Genomic DNA, 16,522 nt, shown 5'->3' on the forward strand with positions numbered 1-16,522 from the left:
TCAGACTCTCTGTTGTAGTAGTGTATAGTGTAGTGTAGTAGTGTATTGTAGTGTATAGTGTAGTGTAGTAGTGTATAGTGTATAGTGTAGTGTATAGTGTAGTATGTAGTGTAGTAGTGTATAGTGTAGTAGTGTATAGTGTAGTAGTGTAGTGTGTAGTGTAGTGTGTAGTGTAGTAGTGTATAGGTAGGGTGTTGACTGTTATATTATCCGACTCTCTGTTGTATTACATTACATTTATAAGTATACTAGATTTGTGTTTCTATTTCATTTATACCTGATGACGATTGCTTGTGTTGCAATCGAAACGTCGTATGCTAGCATTTAATTTATTACTTTCTCTTTACACGCGACTTTACCGAAAGAACCAAAGAATGATGACGATGATGGAGCCAGTGGGCCGCGCTAAAGGTCACCAGGCGATGGCCTTGCACAAAAAGTTCGGGCCGAGTCAACCTAGGGGAGAGACACTGCGGTACAGTACACCTGTGCTAGTGCCTATGACCACCGTTCTTTATTTAACGAGCTGACAACTCTGTTGAGAATCACACAGGGACCAACACCATTAACGCGCGTTAATGGTGTACACTCCTGTACACGTATATACAAAGACAAAGATCCCCTGTGTAGCCTGTAACAGACTGTAGGGGCAAGTGCTGTTAGCGAGCAGAACCTGTGAAGGCCGGCACGGCACACGAGGGGGGTGGGTGGCCAACACCACCACGCCCGGCCGCCTTTGTCTCCCCCAGTGGCGATGTTTACTACACACCGCACCAGGTACTCATTTGAGGCTGAGTCGACCTAGAGGAGGCCCAGGATCAGTTCAGATAATCGTCACTGGGGGTTGGCCGTGAGCGGGAATCGAACTCGGGTCGCCGGGTTCGTAGCGCAGCGTAGCGCTAACCGCTGCACTACCACTCTCCGTACACGTACACGCGCACACACCTGTAGAGGTATTCAAATACACGCCCACACACCTGTACACACACACCTGTACACACACACACCTGCACACACACACACCTGCACACACACACACCTGCACACACACCTGCACACACACACACACACCTGTACACACACGCGTGTACACACACACACCTGCACACACACACACACCTGCACACACCTGTACACCTGCACACACACACACCTGCACACACACCTCTGTACACACACGCGTGTACACACACACATCTGTACACACACACCTCTACACACATACCTGTACACATACACACCGCTGTACACACACGCGTGTACACACACACACGCGTGTACACACACACACACGTGTACACACACACACCTCTACACACACACCTCTGTACACACACCTGTACACACACACACCTCTGTACACACACCTGTACACACACACACACCTGTACACACACACACACCTGTACACACACGCACACCTGTACACACACCTGCACACACACACACACCTGTACACACACACTTCTACACACACACACCTCTACACACACACACCTGTACACACACGCACACCTGTACACACACCTGTGTACACACACGCGTGTACACACACACACACCTCTGTACACACACGCGTGCACACACACACACCTGCACACACACACACCTGTACACACACACACCGCCGTTCGCCACTAACTGGCGGCGACGTCACCACGGCGCCTGTACCAGGCTAGGTTCCCTTTGAGGCCACGTGGCGTGTAGAAGGAACGCCTGCCGGCAGGAAGTCACGGAACACACCCAGCTGACTGACCGTGCACATAGCAACAAAGACAAAGATCCCCCGTGTAGCCTGTAACAGACTGTTGGGGCAAGTGCTGTTAGCGAGTAGCAGCACCTGTGAAGGCCGGCACTGTGGCACACGAGGGGGTGGGTGGCCAGCACCACGCCCGGCCGCCTTTGTCTCCCCCGGTGGCGATGTTTACTACACACCGCACCGGATACTCCTTTGAGGCCGAGTCGACCTAGGGGAGGCCCAGGACCGGTTCAGATAATCGTCGCGGGTGTGTGCCGTGAGCGGTGTCGCTGGGTTCGTATCGCCAGTGCGCTAACCGCTGCACCACCGCTCCCGACACATACCAACACACCTGTACACACACACTGTACACACACACACACACTGTAACAAAGATCACCCGTATAGCCCGAATAGACTGTCGGGGCAAGTGCTGTTAACAAGTAGCACCTATGAAGGCCGGCGCGGCACACGAGGGGGTGGGAAGGCCAGCACCCCGCCCGACCGCCTTTGTCTCCCTAGTGGCGATGTTCACTACACACCGCACCAGGTACTCATTTGAGCCAGAGTCATTTCACACACACACACCCTGCTGTACACACACTCACCTTGTACACGTGTACACGTATCCACACGCTCACCTGTACACACACTCTTACGTGTACACGTACACACACTCTCACCTGCACACACACACGCTCACCTGTACACACTCTCACGTGTACACACACTCACCTGTACACACACTCACCTGTACACGTGTACACGTATCCACACGCTCACCTGTACACACACTCACCTTGTACAAGTGTACATGTATCCACACGCTCACTTGTACACACACTCACCACACACACACGCTCACCTGTACACACACACGCTCACCTGTACACACACACACTCACACGCTCACCTGTACACACACTCACCTGTACACACACTCACACGCTCACCTGTACACACACACGCTCACCTGTACACACACACGCTCACCTGTACACACACACACACACGCTCACCTGTACACACACACGCTCACCTGTACACACACTCACCTGTACACGTATCCACACGCTCACCTGTACATACACACTCACCTTGTACACGTTCTCTCGTTCTCTCTCAGGCTCACACCCATTCACTTTGTTCCACGTCACCCACAGCTGAAGGTGGGGGGGGGGGATGGTGGTGGGTAGGGGGGGGGTCACACCCTGGGATACACCCAACCTCACCCACCCATCCACCCCCATCATCACCATCCGCACAGACAAAGATCCCCCGTATAGCCTCCAGCCACACTGATGGGGCAAGTGCTGTCGGCGAGTCAGCGAGCACCTATGAAGGCCGGCACCGTGGCACACACGTGGGGGGTGGGGTGGTCAACGACCACGCCCGGCCGTCTTTGTATCTCCTCCCCCCCCCCTCACCCCCCCCCCCCCGTGGCGACGTTTACTACGCACCGCTACACCAGGTACTCATTTGTGGCTGAGTCGACCTAGGGGAGGCCCAGGAACGGTTGTGCCGTTCCCCGCAATCACCATCATCACCATCACCAATGACATCACAATCGCCAACACCACTACCAACCACATCACCAACACCATCGCTATCACCATCACCAACCTACATCACAATCACCATCATCAACACACACATCACAATCACCATCACACTAACCCCATCGCTATCACCATCACACTAACGCCATCGCAATCACCATCATCAACACACACATCGCAATCACCATCACACTAACCCCATCGCTATCACCATCATCAACACACATCACAATCACCATCACACTAACCCCATCGCTATCACCATCACACTAACGCCATCGCAATCACCATCATCAACACACACATCGCAATCACCATCACACTAACCCCATCGCTATCACCATCATCAACACACACATCACAATCACCATCACACTAACGCCATCGCTATCACCATCATCAACACACACATCGCAATCACCATCACACTAACCCCATCGCTATCACCATCATCAACACACACATCACAATCACCATCACACTAACGCCATCGCTATCACCATCATCAACACACACATCGCAATCACCATCACACGAACCCCATCGCTATCACCATCACCAATGTCATCACTCATCCCCAACTATTAACAACAACCCTGATCCTAACCATGCAGCACGGACCCTACACAAGGCTAATCCGATATAAAGCACCAACCCTACAACTCAACCATAATCCCATGAGCCCTAACACCACACACACACATCCTCAATACCAACCCTAAACCCTAACCCTACCACCAACCCTACAACTCAACCTTAATCCCAAACCTAACACCACACACACAACCTCAATACCAACCCTAAACCCTAACCCTACCACCAACCCTACAACTCAACCATAATGCCAACCCTAACACCACACACACAACCTCAATACCAACCCTAAACCCTAACCCTACCACCAACCCTACAACTCAACCATAATCCCAACCCTAACATCACACACACATCCCCAATTCCAACCCTAAACCTGCCACCAACCCTACAACTCAACTGTAATCCCAACCCTAAACACCACACACACATCCTCAATACCAACCCTACACCCTCCTAACCCTACCACCAACCCTACAGCTCAACCATAAACCCAAACCCTAACACCACACACACACCCTCAATGCCAACCCTAAACCCTAACCCTGCCACCAACCCTACAACTCAACCATAATCCCAAACCTAACACCACACACACACATCCTCAATTCCAACCCTAAACCCTAACCCTGCCACCAACCCTACAACTCAACCGTAATCCCAACCCTAACACCACACACACATCCTCAATACCAACCCTAAACCCTAACCCTGCCACCAACCCTACAACTCAACCATAATCCCAAACCTAACACCACACACACATCCTCAATTCCAACCCTAAACCCTAACCCTGCCACCAACCCTACAACTCAACCATAATCCCAACCCTAACACCACACACACATCCTCAATACCAACCCTAAACCCTCCTAACCCTACCACCAACCCTACAACTCAACCATAATCCTAACCCTAACACCACACACACACATCCTCAATGCTAACCCTAAACCCTAACCCTACCACCAACCCTACAACTCAACCATAATCCTAACCCTAACACCACACACACACATCCTCAATGCTATCCCTAAACCCTAACCCTACCACCAACCCTACAACTCAACCATAATCCTAACCCTAACACCACACACACACATCCTCAATGCTAACCCTAAACCCTAACCCTACCACCAACCCTACAACTCAACCATAATCCTAACCCTAACACCACACACACACATCCTCAATGCTAACCCTAAACCCTAACCCTACCACCAACCCTACAACTCAACCATAATCCTAACCCTAACACCACACACACACATCCTCAATGCTAACCCTAAACCCTAACCCTACCACCAACCCTACAACTCAACCATAATCCTAACCCTAACACCACACACACACATCCTCAATGCAAACCCTAAACCCTAACCCTACCACCAACCCTACAACTCAACCATAATCCTAACCCTAACACCACACACACACATCCTCAATACCAACCCTAAACCCTAACCCTACCACCAACCCTACAACTCAACCATAATCCCATGAGCCCTAACACCACACACACACATCCTCAATGCTAACCCTAAACCCTAACCCTACCACCAACCCTACAACTCAACCATAATCCTAACCCTAACACCACACACACACATCCTCAATACCAACCCTAAACCCTAACCCTACCACCAACCCTACAACTCAACCATAATCCCATGAGCCCTAACACCACACACACACATCCTCAATACCAACCCTAAACCCTAACCCTACCACCAACCCTACAACTCAACCATAATCCCAACCCTAACACCACACACACACCCTCAATGCCAACCCTAAACCCTCCTAACCCTACCACCAACCCTACAACTCAACCTTAATCCCAACCCTAACACCACACACACAACCTCAATTCCAACCCTAAACCCTAACCCTACCACCAACCCTACAACTCAACCATAATCCCAAACCTAACACCACACACACATCCTCAATGTCAACCCTAAACCCTAACCCTACCACCAACCCTACAACTCAACCATAATCCCAAACCTAACACCACACACACACATCCTGAATTCCAACCCTAAACCCTCCTAACCCTACCACCAACCCTACAACTCAACCATTATCCCAACCCTAACGCCACACACACACACCCTCAATACCAACCCTAAACCCTAACCCTACCACCAACCCTACAACTCAACCATAATCCCAAACCTAACACCACACACACACACCCTTAATACCAACCCTAAACCCTAACCCTACCACCAACCCTACAACTCAACCATAATCCCAAACCTAACACCACACACACACACCCTCAATACCAACCCTAAACCCTAACCCTACCACCAACCCTACAACTCAACCATTATCCCAACCCTAACGCCACACACACATCCTCAATGCCAACCCTAAACCCTAACCCTGCCACCAACCCTACAACTCAACCATAATCCCAACCCTAACACCACACACACACCCTCAATGCCAACCCTAAACCCTAACCCTACCACCAACCCTACAACTCAACCATAATCCTAACCCTAACACCACACACACACCCTCAATGCCAACCCTAAACCCTCCTAACCCTACCACCAACCCTACAACTCAACCTTAATCCCAACCCTAACACCACACACACAACCTCAATTCCAACCCTAAACCCTAACCCTACCACCAACCCTACAACTCAACCATAATCCCAAACCTAACACCACACACACATCCTCAATGTCAACCCTAAACCCTAACCCTACCACCAACCCTACAACTCAACCATAATCCCAAACCTAACACCACACACACACATCTTCAATTCCAACCCTAAACCCTAACCCTACCACCAACCCTACAACTCAACCATAATCCCAAACCTAACACCACACACACACATCCTCAATTCCAACCCTAAACCCTAACCCTACAACTCAACCATAATCCCAAACCTAACACCACACACACACACCCTCAATACCAACCCTAAACCCTAACCCTACCACCAACCCTACAACTCAACCATTATCCCAACCCTAACGCCACACACACATCCTCAATGCCAACCCTAAACCCTAACCCTACCACCAACCCTACAACCCCAATCTCAACCCTACCACGAATCCTAACCCGAACACTTAACCCTACACCCTAACCCCCACAACCTCTACAGTAACATAGCCCGCATCACAAAGCCTTACATCTCAAATTCTGAGACAAAGACAAAGATGCCCCGTGTAGCCTTCAACAGATTGATGGGGCAAGTGCTGTTCGCGAGCACCTATGAAGGCCGGCACGGCACATGAAGAGGGGGGGTGGGTGGGTGGGGGTGGATAGCACCACGCACGACTTCTTTTGCACCGTACTATCCAACCGTGCTAATCGGAGGTGTAACAAACTACACACTACACACACTCACTACCACACACTCAATACACACTCACTACCACACACTCAATACAAAGATCCCCTGTGAAGGCCGGAACGGCACACGAGGGGGTGGGTGGCCAGCACCACGCCCGGCCGCCTTTGTCTCCAAAGTGGTGAAACACACACACATCACAACCAGGCTACCCATTTGAGGCTGAGTCGACCTAGGGGAGGCTCAGGACCGTTTCAAATGCATCCACAGAAAATGCACAGACAGCAACGCAATGGACAGAGACATGCACACACGAACACACGTACACATGTACACATACACAGAAAGATAAACACACGTACACACAAATATAAACACACGGCCACACACAGAGATCAACACACGTACACACACAGACACACACAGAGATCAACACACGTACACACACAGACACACACAGAGATCAACACACGTACACACACAGACACACACAGAGATAAACACACCGGACATACACAGAGATAAAGACACCGGACATACACAGAGACACACACAGAGATAAACACACCGGACATACACAGAGATAAACACACCTACACACACAGAGACACACACAGAGATAAACACACCGGACATACACAGAGATAAACACACGTGCACGTGTACACAAAGATAAAGATCCCCCATATAGCCTTGACAGACTGTAGGGGCAAGTGCTGTTAGCAAGCACCTGTGTACACACGTGTGTGTGTGTGTGTACACACACACACACGTGTGTACACACACACGCGCACACACAGAGATAAACACACGTGTACACGTACACACACAGAGATAAACACACACAGGTACACACAGAGATAAACACACTGGACACACACAGAGATAAACACACACAGGTACACACACAGAGATACACACACCGGACACACACAGAGATACACACACCGGACACACACAGAGATAAACACACACAGGTACACACACAGAGATAAACACACACAGGTACACACACAGAGATAAACACACACAGGTACACACACAGAGATAAACACACACAGGTATACACACAGAGATAAACACACACAGGTACACACACAGAGATAAACACACACAGGTACACACACAGAGATAAACACACACAGGTACACACACAGAGATAAACACACACAGGTACACACACAGAGATAAACACACACAGGTACACACACAGAGATAAACACACACAGGTACACACACAGAGATAAACACACACAGGTACACACACAGAGATAAACACACACAGGTACACACACAGAGACACACACACAGAGACACACACATAGACACACACGGACAGAGACACACACACAGAGACACACACAGAGACACACACACAGAGACACACACAGAGACACACACACACACACAGAGACACACACACAGAGACACACACACAGAGACACACACACCGAGAGAGACACACAGACACACACACACAGACACACACACACAGACACACACACACAGACACACACACACAGACACACACACACAGACACACACACACAGACACACGTACACACACACAGAGACACACACACACAGAGACACACACACACACGGACAGAGAGAGAGAGAGAGCGAGAGACCCTTGCTGGTGCACGCTGCTCGTGTTCATTCATCCAACACACGCGGTGGCCATTTTACAAACAACCACCGACACAGAAGTTGTTGTTGTTGTTGTCTCCTGGGGGGGGGGCGATGAATAGGTGGTGGTGGGGGGGTCCATCGATCTGGTGGTGGGTAGGGATGAATAGGATGGGGGGGGGGGGTGAATAGGTGGTGGTGGTGGGGGGGGGTCCATCGATCTGGTGGTGGGTAGGGATGAATAGGGGTGGGGGGCTTCATCGATTTGGTGGTGGGTAGGGATGAATAGGATGGGGGGGGGATGAATAGGTGGTGGTGGTGGGGGGGGGTCCATCGATCTGGTGGTGGGAAGGGATGAATAGGGGTGGGGGGCTTCATCGATTTGGTGGTGGGTAGGGATGAATAGGATGGGGGGGGGATGAATAGGTGGTGGTGGTGGGGGGGGTCCATCGATCTGGTGGTGGGTAGGGATGAATAGGGTGGAGGGCTTCATCGATTTGGTGGTGGGTAGGGATGAATAGGGTGGGGGGCTTCATCGATTTGGTGGGTAGGGATGAATAGGGTGGGGGGGGCTTCATCGATTTGGTGGTGGGTAGGGATGAATAGGGGGGGGCTTCATCGATTTGGTGATGGGTAGGGATGAATAGGGTGGTGGGGGCTTCATCGATTTGGTTGTGGGTAGGGATGAATAGGGTGGGGGGGGGCTTCATCGATTTGGTGGTGGGTAGGGATGAATAGGGTGGTGGGGGCTTCATCGATTTGGTGGTGGGTAGGGATGAATAGGGTGGGGGGGGCTTCATCGATTTGGTGGTGGGTAGGGATGAATAGGGTGGGGGGGGGGCTTCATCGATTTGGTGGTGGGTAGGGATGAATAGGGTGGGGGGGGCTTCATCGATTTGGTGGTGGGTAGGGATGAATAGGGTGAGGGGCTTCATCGATTTGGTGATGGGTAGGGATGAATAGGGTGGGGGGGGCTTCATCGATTTGGTGATGGGTAGGGATGAATAGGGTGGGGGGGGGCTTCATCGATTTGGTGATGGGTAGGGATGAATAGGGTGGTGGGCTTCATCGATTTGGTGGTGGGTAGGGATGAATAGGGTGGGGGGGGGGCTTCATCGATTTGGTGGTGGGTAGGGATGAATAGGGTGGGGGGGGGGGCTTCATCGATTTGGTGGTGGGTAGGGATGAATAGGATGGGGGCTTCATCGATTTGGTGGTGGGTAGGGATGAATAGGGTGGGGGGGGGGCTCCATCGATTTGGTGGTGGGTAGGGATGAATAGGGTGGGGGGGGCTTCATCGATTTGGTGATGGGTAGGGATGAATAGGGTGGGGGGGGGGCTTCATCGATTTGGTGGTGGGTAGGGATGAATAGGGTGGAGGGAGTCTCCATCGATCTGGTGGTGGGTAGGGATGAATAGGGTGGGGGGGCTTCATCGATCTGGTGGTGGGTAGGGATGAATAGGGTGGGGGGGGCTTCATCGATTTGGTGGTGGGTAGGGATGAATAGGGTGGGGGGGGGCTTCATCGATTTGGTGGTGGGTAGGGATGAATAGGGTGGGGGGGGCTTAATCGATTTGGTGGTGGGTAGGGATGAATAGGGTGGGGGGGGCTTCATCGATTTGGTGGTGGGTAGGGATGAATAGGGTGGGGGGGGGCTCCATCGATCTGGTAGTGGGTAGGGATGAATAGGGGGGGGGCTTCATCCATTTGGTGGTGGGTAGGGATGAATAGGGTGGGGGGGCTTCATCGATTTGGTGGTGGGTAGAGATGAATAGGGTGGGGGGGGGGGCTTCATCGATTTGGTGGTGGGTAGGGATGAATAGGGGGGGCTTCATCGATTTGGTGGTGGGTAGGGTTGAATAGGGTGGGGGCTTCATCGATTTGGTGGCGGGTAGGGGTGAATAGGGTGGGGGGGGGCTTCATCGATTTGGTGGTGGGTAGGGATGAATAGGGGGGGGCTTCATCGATTTGGTGGTGGGTAGGGATGAATAGGGTGGGGGGGGTCCATCGATCTGGTGGTGGGTAGGGATGAATAGGGTGGGGGGCTTCATAGATTTGGTGGTGGGTAGGGATGAATAGGGTGGGGGGGGGCTTCATCGATTTGGTGGTGGGTAGGGATGAATAGGGTGGGGGGGGGCTTCATCGATTTGGTGGTGGGTAGGGATGAATAGGGTGGGGGGGGGCTTCATCGATTTGGTGGTGGGTAGGGATGAATAGGGTGGGGGCTTCATCGATTTGGTGGTGGGTAGGGATGAATAGGGGGTGAGGAGGGGAGGGTTTGCGAGCTCCTATTCCACTCACGTGTCATCCTCACAGCGATCAAACACCCAACAACAACAACAACAACCAGGGGGGGCTGCCATCTTGTTTTGGGCTGAGTCGACCTAGGAGATTTCCAAACTCAGGATTTATCCCAACGCCTTTGTTTATAGCATTTAACCAGATGTGGTTATTGTGGTGATGTTGGTGGTGATGATGATTGTGAAGATGTTAATGATGTAAATAGGTGTGAAGTTTGTGGTGATGTTGATGTGAATTATTACGATGTCAATGATGCTTGTTGTGATGACGTGGAGTTTGTTATGCTGTTTGTAAATTATTTTTATGATGATGATGTTGTAATAAAACAGGAGGTGTTATAAGATGTTCTAACACCGAATAAGAATAGTTTTTTTTGCAACGAATCATTAACCCGCACGTACTCGCGATGAACATGCAAAAACAAAACAAAAACCAATACAGGCAGTCCTCGACTTACGACGGAGATGCGTTACGACGACCTCATCGTAAGTCAAAAATATCGTAAGTCGAAGATGACCTAGCCTACCCAGGAGTCTTAAAGAACGGTGATAATTTAGCAAAACAGAGCAATTTACAATACCGTACTGTATAAACTACACACCGTACGCATTTATCGTACCACGTGCGTTTGCCTGCCGCGCGAAATTTAAAATATTTTAACAATTTTGTGGGAATGTCCTAGGTCGGACCATTGTCTTTGAAACCGATTGGTCTCCACCATTCAGACAGCGGCGTTCTTTAGGGGATTCGTGCCACGAGTGTCAGGCCGGAGAACGCAACAATGCGACCAAAACGATGACAATGCCACCATCAGGGCATCAATTGTCGAGCTCGGGGTGAGCGGCTCCAGCAAAGGGCACCTTTTCTTGGCAACAAAGAAGAATTGATTCTAGATTTGAAGCTTTCGTGACTGCAACGACTCATACGCTTTGGTTTTTTCGGTAAAGTCACGTAGGTGAAACAATCAATGAAATAAAATAAATGAAAACAATTCACATTCTTGGTTCTTTCGGTAAAGTCACGTAGAAGGGAAATAATAAAATAATATAAATATAAAACAATAAAAATTATCACGACGTTTCGACTGCAACACAAGCAATCATCATCAGGTGTAAAATCCACAGCAATATTTTTTTTATTGTTTTACATTTATATTATTAGAAAATTTTCTTGCTGTTGATTTCGCACCTGATGACGATTGCTTGTGTTGCAGTCGAAACGTCGTGAGCATTTTTATTGTTTTATATTTGTATTATTTTATCACTTCCCTTCTACGTGACTTTACAGAAAGAACCAAGAAGATGAATCCCTGCAGTCACGAAAGCTTTAAATCCAAAAGAAAACAACTCAATTAAATCACGACGTTTCGGTCGCAACACAAGCCTCCTTCATCAGGTGTAAGAAAAGGGCACGGAAAAATAACATTAGCGAGTGTTATTTGTGATTATTTTGCTGTGCCCTTTTTTTACACCTGATAAAGGAAGCTTATGTTGCCTCCGAAACGTCGTGATTTAATTGAGTTGTTTTCATTTATTTTAGATTGTTTTACCTACGTGACTTTACCGATAAAACCAAAGAGTATAAATAAGAATTGTTTTTTACCCTTTGCTGGCAATAAAACAGGTGCGTGTGTGTGTGTGTGAAGATGTTCAAACGCAAATAGAAAGCAGTTTCAAAGACAAAGCCATATAAAATTATCAGAGAGCATGTTCTGTTTGCTTGTTCAACACAAGCAGTGTGTGTGGTTAATGCATCATCCCTTGAGAAATGTTTCTATTTGGTGTTTGAAAATCGTAACCACCTCCTGTGCGATTGCCAGCGAAGGGTAAAACACCGATTGTTCTTTGTTCTAGATTTGAAGCTTTCGTGACTGCAAGGATTCATATTCTTAGGTTTTTTCGGTAAAGTCACGTAGGTAAAAAAATAAAATTAAAATTAATGAAAGTAAAATTAAAAAAAAAATCACGACGTTTCGGAGGCAACACGAGCTTCCGTCTTCAGGTGGAACCGTCACAGCCACGACAGCTGTTTCAAGTAAATGAGAGATTACAAGAGATACCACTCCGTATATATAATGGTTGAGGGGGGAAGGGCCAGGGACGGCACACTTTTTATTAATATGGTGAGGTGAGGCTTAAGACTAAGAATAGACTGCATAACAAATGACTGAGCCTTTGTTATGGAGAGGTGCGGTTTGTGACTACGCATAGCCTACATAACAAATGCTGTAAATGAGACCGAGCCTCTGCCATGTAGATGGTAATAGGCTACATAACAAAAGACTGAGCCTTTATTATGGAGAGGTTCGGTTTGTGACTACGCCTGGCCTACATAACAAAAGTGTGAAAAAAGAAAGCTAATTCTAGATTTGAAGCTTTCGTGACTGCAAGGAATCATATTCTTAGGTTTTTTCGGTAAAGTCACGTAGGTAAAACATCAAAATTAATAAAAATAAAATAAAAAATCACGACGTTTCGGAGGCAACACAAGTCTCCGTCATCAGGTGGGACCGTCACAGCCGGATTAGCTGCATCAAGTGAGGCAATGATTCAAGATGTAAGTTGAGGGGGGAGGAGAGGGGGGGGCTCACCACATTCCAATGAGCTCCCCCCCCCTCTCCTCCCCCCCTCAACTTGCTTTTAAGGGATTACATCTTGAATCATTGCCTCACTTGATGCAGCTAATCCGGCTGTGACGGTCCCACCTGATGACGGAGACTTGTGTTGCCTCCGAAACGTCGTGATTTTTTATTTTATTTTTTATTAATTTTGATGTTTTACCTACGTGACTTTACCGAAAGAAAGCTAAACCTGGTAAAACAAAACTGGCTGTCTATCAGTAACCTGTAATAGTTGTCTGTCAAATAAGATGGTCCTTTGTTTCCATACCTTTTGGTTCTTTCGCTAAAGTCACGGATGGTAAAGGTGAGAGACTCGATCATGTGAGCCTTCTTGTGTCCTACGTAGTCTGTTAAAAGCCCTAACAGATGTTTTATTATTAATATTATTAACATTATTAACAGATGATTTTATTCTATAATATTATTTTATTTTTATTTTACTTTTATTACTTTTTATTTTTATTTTACTTTTATTAATTTTATTTTTTTACCTACGTGACTTTACCGAAAAAAACCTAAGAATATGAATCCTTGCAGTCACGAAAGCTTCAAATCTAGAACCCTAACAGATGTGTGGAAAACCCTCCCCCGTAGAGGTGGTTTCAATATAGATTTTTTTTTCTTCCATACTTTGATCATTGACAACAACAAAAAAGGTCCCATGTTGATTGATATGATCCCATACGATTGTTTTTTTAGATCTCTATATATTATTTTTTCCCTACACAATGCGTCTCTGCGTCTTCTTGGTTCTTTCGGTAAAGTCACGTAGAAGGGAAATAATAAAATGAAAAAAATAAAACATAATAAAATAATTCTCACGACGTTTCGGCCACAACGCAAGCAGCCGTCCTCAGGTGAAGAACAGGTCTGTCGGGGAGACAGCGTCTGAATGACAGACCTGGTCTTCACCTGAGGACGGCTGCTTGCGTTGTGGCCGAAACGTCGTGAGAATTATTTTATTATGTTTTATTTTAATTATTTTATTATTTCCCTTCTACGTGACTTTACCGAAAGAACCAAGAAGATGAATCCCTGCAGTCACGAAAGCTTTAAATCGAAATCGTCTCTGCGTCGTTACAGCCGTCGTTAGCACTGTGTATTACCATCGCAGTATACAATGTACACGGCGATAAATTCTGCACTGGATAATTCTATCAATGGGGTACAACAACAACCACAACAAAGACGCAGATCCCCCGTGTAGCCTTTCACACCGCTTGGGGCAAGTGCTGTTTAGCGAGCACCTATGAACGTCGGGGGGAATTGGGTGGCCAGCAACCACGCCCGACCGCCTTTGTCTCCCCTCCCCAGTGGCGATGTTTACTCCACACGAATTTGAGGCCGAGTCGACCTAGGGGAGGAGGCGGCCCAGGACCTGTTCGGTGATAATCGTCACCGGTGGTGTTGGTGGCCGTGAGAGGGGGAGGTGGGGGGGGAAATCGAAATCGGGTCGCCGGGTTCGTAGCGCAAGAGCTGATCACTCAACCACCGTGCCACATTCGTGCGAATCCCCCATCGGTCATGATCGATTCACTGCTGGATTAAGGGGGGGGTGGGTGGGTGGGTGGGTTCGCGTACGGACGGAGGTGGTGGGAGGGGGGGGGTGGTTTGTTATTATGACCATACTTCACCAGTCTGGCTCAAAGGGTTTGGCTTTCGCGAAAGGCGTGGAGAGAAAGGGGGGGTGGTGGGAGAATCGTTATGGGACGTCGCACAAATGATGGAAATTGTGATACCGAATTTTCATCATTTGCGTGACCGAGCACGGCTTAATGCAACAGGGGGGCCATTGTAACGATGTCGTGTTCGATGGCAATGCGGTTATCACGAACACACCGCACGCACGCAATTCCATACGTACAAAGACAGACAAAAGAGACAAAGATCCCCCGTATAGCCTTAACAGACTGTAGGGGCAAGTGCTGTTAGCGAGCACCTATGAAGGCCGGAACGGTACACGATGGGGGTGGGTGGCCAGCACCACGCCCGACCGCCTTTGTCTCCCCTAGTGGCGATGTTTACACACCGCACCAGGTACCCCATTTCAGGCTGAGTCGACCTAGGGGAGGGCCCAGGACCGGTTCAGATAATCATCACTGGTGTTGGCCGTGAGCGGGAATCGAACCCGGGTCGCCAGGTTCATAGCGCAGCGCGCTAACCGCTACACCACCGCTCCCCAAAGACAGACACACACACAGACACACGGACATTCAATTGGTGTCAATTGAAAAGCCTTACGTTTGAAATACCATTCAAAAATCGGTCTATTTCACTGCAGCTCTTTGACACGCGCCTGTGTGTGTGTGTTACACGCCGCATATTTTAATAAAAATAACACAATAACAACAACAACAACAAATAATAATATCCACGTAGCGGCTCTTACCTTTCCCGATGCTTTAAATCCCTCAATGCATTAAACAGCTGCTGCCTTGATTTAAGCCAAAGGATTTGTGAGGGTGGGCGGGGCGATGAGGACGAGGGGCGGGGCTTACCTCGCCCGAAGGGGCGTCACCCACTTCATCGCCACGCCCCCCCTCGAGCCGAGCGCGCGCTGTCGCACCAATCGCAGCGCGCGTCTCTCCGTGGCGGTGGGGGGGTGGGGGCGGTCGCACGGAGCCAATGGGAGAGTTCCGCAGTGCGGGTCGGCGATGGTACGCGACGTCCGATTGGTCGAGCTGGCGATGGGGCGTGACCGTTGACACACGGTGGGGGGGGAGGGGGGGGTCTTGTTGGGTGACGTCACCCC

General features: G+C 49.2%; 1 protein-coding gene across 1 annotated transcript in view; it reads right to left on the bottom strand.

The window, feature by feature from the left end:
* Positions 1–16,229, bottom strand: part of LOC144948358 (ras-related protein Rab-3B-like) — a 47,208-nt gene extending 30,979 nt beyond the window's left edge. The window contains exon 1 of the mRNA XM_078877789.1: positions 16,160–16,229. The gene's annotated coding sequence lies outside the window, so the exon portion shown is untranslated. The remainder of the gene's footprint in view (positions 1–16,159) is intronic.
* Positions 16,230–16,522: the final 293 nt, after the last annotated feature.

The sequence above is a fragment of the Lampetra fluviatilis genome, chromosome 3 (assembly GCF_964198595.1).
Source record: "Lampetra fluviatilis chromosome 3, kcLamFluv1.1, whole genome shotgun sequence".
Classification (NCBI taxonomy): domain Eukaryota; kingdom Metazoa; phylum Chordata; class Hyperoartia; order Petromyzontiformes; family Petromyzontidae; genus Lampetra; species Lampetra fluviatilis.